Raw genomic sequence first — 8,233 nt, forward strand, 5'->3', positions numbered from 1 at the left:
CCCCCGGGGGAAACCGGCCCCTGCCGAAGCGGGGGTTTGCTGTGCCATGCGGGAAAAATTCAGGAAAAGGACACGCCTAAGGGAGAAATGTAACTGGGGTGGGGGGTTGGGGGGGTGGGGGGTGTCCTGTGGGGTCACGTTTATTTTCTCATCGGGGCAAATTGATCCGTCTCTCTCCGATTTCAAATAGCATTTTTCTGTGTGAGTGTATGAAATATAATTTCCTTTAGTAAGAAATCCGTGCCCTCAGGAAGGAGTGGGAAGGGAGTTATATTTCCCCATTTAAAACATCCAAACCCTGGAAAGGCAGTGAGAGGCAGTCTTGATTATTAATATGATTATTTTAATTGAACTTAAGGGTCTTCAAACCTTATATTTCCACTCTGTCCCAAGATTTCCAATGTGTCCCAGTTATGAGGAACAGAAAAGGGGGGGAAAAATCCCAGTCCTTCCAAGAGTTGCTCAAGGCACTTACACTGAGTCTTTTTTTTTTTTTTTTTTCTGCTTTCAAATGACTCAGTTCTGTTTGGCCAAAAATACAGGAACTGACTGAACAGTATGTATGCCTGTGCTGTGTGGAGAATATAGGAATTTCCCATAACATCTGAAAAATGTTCTTCTTGAGGCTTTAGTACTGCATTACTCCTCTCATAGATGGTCAGAGGCATAATGACAGCCATAGTAGTCAATGAAGGGGAGTGGGAAACAGCGCTACATATCTAACTGGATTCAGATAAGTTTTCGCCTAGGCCAAAGCAAAGAGAGCTGCCTCTGGGCTTCGCTCCCAGCATTTTCACTTTGGTATTTTGCTAGGAAAACTTTGACCTGTGGCCAAAAAAGAGCAGTTAAAAATAGTACAGTTGTTCAGAAAAATGCATCAGGTTAATACTTAACCCCAGTAGACTTTTTCACACTCTGCTTTTATACTCAACAGCATGTTTCTTTTATTCTCTCGCCTCCCCTGCCTTGGTCATAGATTAGACGCACCAAAACCTGTTTATGTTTCTAAAGAGAAATTCTTATTGCAAAATTGAGACTGGGTTGCTTAGCACTTCATTTTTTTTTTTATGTTTTGTACACTTACAATGTAGACCACTTCATGTAATACATTGGACAAATTAGCAAACCATGGGAGAGTGTTAGCTGGACTGTAATTGCATATTTTTTATGGTAAAGGTTATCGCTGTTCTCTGCACTCTCTCTGTAGTTAGCGTTTCAGAAATTAACATCAGGTAAAATATAATGCTAATCAATCAGATTTCCTAACTTGTGGATTCTACATGTCTATGTATGAAATAATGAACTACTTCAGCTTTATTTATTTAGTAATTATTCTTACTTAGGAATTTTGCAACGGATTTCCTGTAAAAGCCTGTTCTTTCGGGCTTTGGTATTGTTGGTTTATGCTATTTGACTTTAATTTTGTATTGGCATTCTGCTAGGCAGTCTGAGTATGAAAACATCACATGCAAATTGAAAAATTTACTTGTTTACTAAACAGTTCACTTTCAGTGTAAATTATCATAAGTGGAAGTGTGTTTTCAGTTAAAAGTAGAAGTAGAGCAACAGAAACTAAGAGTCAGGGAAAATGTCTTAAAAAGACTAGCTGGAATGCCACTATTGTATCCTCCAAAAATAACATAACCAAAACTAAAAATGTGGAATGGAATTTGAAATGGAATTCATTTCCTTACACTGTAAAAAGTCATAAACAGCTGCCCTTCTGCATTTTGTGTGCATGCTTTATTTTTGGGAAGCTGTAAAAAGCAAAAAAGTAACTGTTAATCTACAACACATGGTGCAAATTTGAAAGATGTGAAAAGCTGAGGTAATAAGCTGTCTTTCTGTAGATACCAGTTCCACTGCTTATCAAGAGGCAATTTATTCAGTGGCTCTAACTGAAGAGACTTTCTTTGTGTATCCTCCTGACCACAGGATGGCTGACCACATCCATCTATTTCTTTAGCAGGAGAATCTGTGAAGCCGAATACATTGATTGATTATTTTCCTCCCATTGCCCTTTGGGGCTCAAGAGAGAGTTATATTTCCTAATGTGTTTTTTTGCTATATTGTACGCCTTAACACTTGTCTATTTATGCCTGTGTTGATCATAATGATTTGTGTTTGATTAAAATGTATCTTTGAAAAAGACATGCAGTCTCAATTCAGAGGCATTAAGAGATGGAGAACTCACCATTTAGTTTGTCCTGGTAATTAGTTATGAAGGCAAAATTTTTCAAAAATGTAGATTGAAATGTGTGGCATGGTTATCACTATCCTTTTTCTGCTAATTAAAAAAAAAAATATCATAGAGGACTCTCTACTTATTAGCATGGGTCACTGCATAGCCTGCACTTGGTGGGTTTCTTCTGGCTTTGGTCTGATAAAGAGATGAAAATGGGAACGCTAGAACTGTTTGCACTGTTCCATGATAGGTTTCAGCAAAGAGATCTACAAAGGGAAGTGGTTTTTGCAACCTTCTTTAGACATCCACTGAGTGCTCTTTTTCTCATTGTATCATGTTGAAAGCCTACGTTAGGTTGACTATGCTAAGATAAATAACTTTTTTATTTGTCACAGCTTTCTATGATATAATCTCTCACTCTTTTTGGTCATGTAACATTGCATTAGTGGTTATGAAAACCTGTTTCATGCATTACATTTACGTTGTGCAGATCACTTCGTAAAACTACTGTATTATTATTATTTGTTCTTCTGCCAGTTTGTGTCATCCACTAATTTAACGAAGTGACATTTTTATGTGTACTGCATGTACACATTGATGATAGTGCTAAATGGTATTTGACCTTGGGTGATCCATAAGAAACCTTTCTATAAATACATTTCTACCAAATAGTTCCTAGTTGGCAGTGACAATTAAGAACACCTTAACGGTCTCAAACACATTTTTTGTATTTACTCCTTTGCATATATGCTCTATCTACAATATTAACCAAGTTGTTTTATATAGTATTAAATACGTGTTATTTAAGAGTGCATTGGTGTTAGCTGAACGCTTAATATGTTCTAAAACGAGAGCAGATAGGTCAATGTAGGCTGTGTAAAACTAATCCAGATCTCCACTTCCTTGCCATGTGTAATTGTATCACTTCAGCACATGTTGAACTCAGTTTTAGAGTTTTATGGTGGTGACGAGCAGCTCTGATAAATCTTATCATCCTCCTCCCTGCAGTTGTCTGCCTGCTCCGTTTGCTGGAGCTGCGGTCGGATGCAGTTGGCTCGAGAAAGGAATTGGTGTCTGCCATTGGTCTTGTTCAGTGTTAACTTAGGATTTTAGTGTTAAGCTTAAACCTTGACATAATGCTAGAGATGTAAAGTGCTGAGTATCATCTGCCTGTCCTGCTGTGGTTGTGTCGCCTTTGAAAGAAGTAGTTCTTAAAACTGTTAATTAGGCAGTGCAGCAGTGCAATAGTGAGCACAGTTCTGGGCTACACTGGAAACACATTCCTGGTGGACTAAGAAATGGAGAGATGATTAGCAGGAGAGTGCTTAGGTGTCTTGGAATATGCATGCCTTAAAACTTGAAAAAAACCAAACCCCAACCCAAACCCGAACCAATTTGCTATTTACTTCTTCATTAAAATAAAGTTGACAGGTAAACTGTGTATTTATACTAGTTTGAACATGAATAGATGTTCATCTAAGTTGATCCTAGCCATCGAGACCCTAGAATTTTACTCTTAATGAAAAGTGGGTTGCAGATACAGCTGCGACTGATTCTTTCAATAGGTGCATCTGTCCATAGCAGTCTCCTCAGCCGGATGGATACCAACTTTATACCAAGAGCATTAATTTAGTGGATCGCTAGGCTGAGTGCTGTTAATACAGGGTCTCCAAGTCATCATGGATGACACACGTATATCCCTTTGCAGGATTTTGGCCTTATGTGCTTTAAATGTATTTCATATTTAATATGAAAGTTGCATATTTAATATGAAAGTTGTCTCGTTTTCCTAAATTTACTGCCACATAATTTTGAATCAGTAAGAACAATCTGTTGTGTTAATTTGAACCGGTACGCACAGGGAAGAGCTGAAAATGTAGCAGTTAGCAGGATCTGATCTGAAATTCGTTGCCCAGTAAGTAGTTGAATGGCCAAATGATACTCTGTTCTTGAAGAAATAATGTTTTTCTTGTTTGGTATAGTTCTTTTACTGTTATTTCTCTTTTAGCTTCTGACTCTTTCTATAAATTTTCTATTTTTGATCTGTAATTTCAGAACATCTACTGCAGAGTTGAAAAAGATGATCTTTAAAGAAACAGAATTGTCTTTTGTTCATTGTTCCCGTGTGATGGATTTATATATAGCAATATAGTTAGCTAGAAAAGGACAGTTCTATTTTCTGACAGTTTTACGTGTTCTTATATGCTGTTTTATTCCACGCTAGGATTAAAGCATTTCACTTTTGGTTTAAGAAAGGAAAAAAGCTGTTTTGCGCAGCTTTAATACTTTTACTGCCATACATGAGATGCATGCAGATTTTGCGTGTGCATTCACAAGAGGAATGTTCACTCCCAATATTTCACCTATATTGATCAGATTGCAGAGTGGGTCATTAGTATCCTTTAGTTGTTGAGTCTCTGTAACAACTTAAGGGAGAAAAAAAAAAGCCACGCTATCAAATTAGCATGGTTCTCTTCTGCTTTGTATGTGATGAAATAAAAATTCAGGAACTCTTCACTTTTCCAAATATTAGTAGCCTCTGTGTCAGTTGGGGAATGTGTGCAAATGCTGATTAAAAATCTGTGTTTTTAAGTACATTTTCAGGTTTCAATTAATGACAGAGCAATGCCAAAGCATTTGGCTGTCTACTAATGCAATCTATAACAAAAGCTGCCTAATTTAAAAGGGAGAAAAAAAAAATGCTACCACAGTAACCAATCTTTGCAGCTATCAGTTGATGATTTCTTGCCAGTGTTTGATCTACAAAATATGACTGGAATTGTATTACTGCCAGGGAGGAACTGACCTTGGATTTTAAGGATGAAAGCGATTGAAACTTGGTAGTAGGATTTTACATAACAAAAGAATGTTGTTTTTTTTTTTTTAATATATATGTTTTTATAACCCATAAGGATGGGGTTTTTTTTAGGGGGGAGGATGCTATATTGTGTCCGAGGTTGCTCTAAACTGTTATACTGAAAAGCACCAAATGTTTCTGATAACAAACTTATTTAAAATACTTTTTTCTTGGTACATCCCATTGGTTAAGAACAAGAATACTATGTTTATATTGGCAGCCTTTGCAAGTAATAAACTTATTTTAATGAGTCTTTCGCTATGTAAACAGAACATTGAATGTAGTGCTCAGTTCCAAAGCCATACCTACTGTGCGTGAAGCTTTTGCAGCTACAGAAGTGAAATGTCAAAACACTCCCCGTATTGCCAGCAGCACTGCATCTTCACAGCCAGCAATGTTTAAGCTTCATTAGTGCAGGTGAAGCATCACTTGCATCCTTATTTTGGAACATTATATTAATTACTTGCTAACAAAGTTTTAAGTCCATATGCTTAAAATGGTGATTTGGCCACCCCTATTGTGTATTTGGAAAATTGTGATTCTGTGAATTTTGTCCAGATTTCACTAGGTTGGATAGTCTCAATTAGTAACACATGCTTATGTAGTGTGGACTTAGCTTTTTTTTTTTTTTTTTCTGTGTTCATCTGCTATGGTTACAGCTACTGAGAGAGGGGCCTTTTTTTTTTCTTCTGTGAAATATCATGGAGTTTAGTTGTTTTCTTTCACATGAAGGGATGGACGCAAATTTCTTTCTCTTTGTGAAACATCCCTCCTGTTCAATCTCTGCTTCAGTTGTTGTAGAATCTGGAAGGTGATAGACATGAGAAGAAAAACAATCTGGGTGCCACATACAAATGTTTTTTCATTATGCCTGCTTTCCAGTAACTTTATTTTATGTAGAACCACTTGCCTAAGTCAAATCTTTTGCAAACAGTCACCAATCACATATTTTGTGTTTTCTCCGTGTCCACATGGAGACTACTGGGTTTTGGTGTTGTGTGTAGCGTTGCTATCTTAATGCCCCAGTCGTATCATCGTTCATTTTTGTTGGTAGGATGGTGTTGTTCAGACGGAACAGGCAGAGGAATAAATAAAAAGGATGGTGTGCAGGAGGGTCTGAACCCTAATCTAGTGCTGGCACTGCATGTCATCAGACAAATCTTTCTTCGTTTCCAGCTATATGAAATGGAGATTTATTTTTTTAAACCTGTACTGGAGGAGAGTTTAATGTTTAGAATGAACTTATGTGATATAAAAAAAGGTGATCACGAGGAAACTTTTTGTCAAAGTGTTTAATTCTGAACCTTGAAGACTGAGATAACTGAGTGGTTGCTTTATTGCCTCTTGACTGTTCTAAATCACGGGTACTGATTTTATTAGTCTGTATTTAAAGTACAGAATAACAGGATCCTACATAAAGCAGGATAAAGTTTGGATGACTCATCCAAACACAAGAATTTTTTATACTTTTCTTCAGGAGGAAATGAAGAAGAGGTCACATTCAGACATGAAAGAAGGTTTGAACCACAATGAAAGGAGAAAAGCTGATCTTTACCAAATACTCTTTTTATACTTTTCTTTAATCTCAAAACAAAAAATGTTGACTGTTACTATTACCAAATAAATAAAAAACTAGAAGGAAAAAATGCTGAAGTTCCACACTTTCTTCCGAATGGTATTTAAAATTTAACTAAAATCTTGATTACTATTTAAATGCCATAATGCATTATTGTTCTTTGTCCATGTCTGTCATTGCTGTTATGGGTAGTTGTCCAAAGTCTGTAGCCTAGTTGTTGATTAAATCTCAAACACTGCTCTCTCAACAGTGTAGATTTACCCTAGTATGGTATAGATATAGCGAAATACCTTTGAGGGCTTCTTGGAAATTACTTTTCATTGAATGAGCTGCAAATTTGGAAAACTTAGTCTCCTTGTGTTTGTTGCTGCTCTACAAGCTGATCCTCTGTATTTTTCTTTTGTTGAAAGTGAAGAGTGCTGCATCAGTAAGTTCACTGTAGTGTGTATGTACATACCTTCAAAGAGATTATGCTCTGTAAATGGTGATAGCACAGGTTTTGGTTGAGGGATATACCATCGTGTGGCTTGCCTATGCTATGAAAATGTTCTATTTCATACATAAACTAGTTTTAAACTGGTTTTCCCTGTGGTTTCTGGAGCTGGTTTGTTCTGGTCTCCGTTTTCGGTTTAGTGCTGATTATGTTGAGTGCAAGACTAGGGAGACAAGCCTTGTCATTTGTTACGTGTATAGGACACAGGTTTTTCTTTGTAAATTACTTTGAGCACCATCTGGTATACAGGGGAGTGTGTTGTGGTAGGCTTCTAATATGTGCAGCTAAAGTAATTTGGAACAAGCTCTAGTAAGTAGATCTAAGATGTTACAGGGTTACTTAATATTGTTTCTGCCCCTTCTGACACAATTTCATAACCATGCTTGACTTCTGATTGCTTTTTTTGTGGAATTTTTAAACTTTTGTGAGGGACTAACCGTGAAGTCTCTTGCCTCAGGAATAGAGTTATTCCCTCTGATAGTGCAAGAAAATGGAGAAAAGCAGTAAATAATACTGCGTTGGAAGCTGTTGGTTTAGTGAATAGTGAAAACCTTTCTAATGCCGGCTGTATGCACGCATGATCTGTTTCCATTAGTGAACATTTCTGGACCTCTTCCTCCAACAGTAAAAGTCAGCCTACTTTAGGCCGTAATTTTTAATTCTTGGCCTAGTCAATTTAATGACTTCTTAGGGTGTATAAGCCTGGATTGTGAAGTACCCCCCCCCCCTTTTTAAAATTTTATTCTTTCATATAAAAAGTGACTGAAAACAACTACTTGAATTACTCGTGGTAGGAGCACTGACAGCTAATTATTGTATTGCAGCTACTGCTATTAATTTAAACATTATTCTATATTTGATTTTTTTCTCTGTGGGTACAAAGTAGTTAGTAATTTTGTTAAACTTAATAGTTGCGTCCATGCTGGTATTATAAGCACGTGAACTAAGTTATAGATCTGATAGGGAAAGCTAAAAATAACTGCATTTTCAAGATAAAAAAAGTATTCCTCTTACTAAATTGTAAAGTTTTGTGAAGCCCTGGTTTTTTAATTGCTGTCAAGTTCACTATTTAATACTACTGTGAACAAATTACTTCAGTTATATGAAATTTACTTCTTTCTT

This window comes from Charadrius vociferus, unplaced genomic scaffold, assembly GCF_000708025.1.
Source record: "Charadrius vociferus isolate BGI_N301 unplaced genomic scaffold, ASM70802v2 scaffold267, whole genome shotgun sequence".
NCBI lineage: Eukaryota > Metazoa > Chordata > Aves > Charadriiformes > Charadriidae > Charadrius > Charadrius vociferus.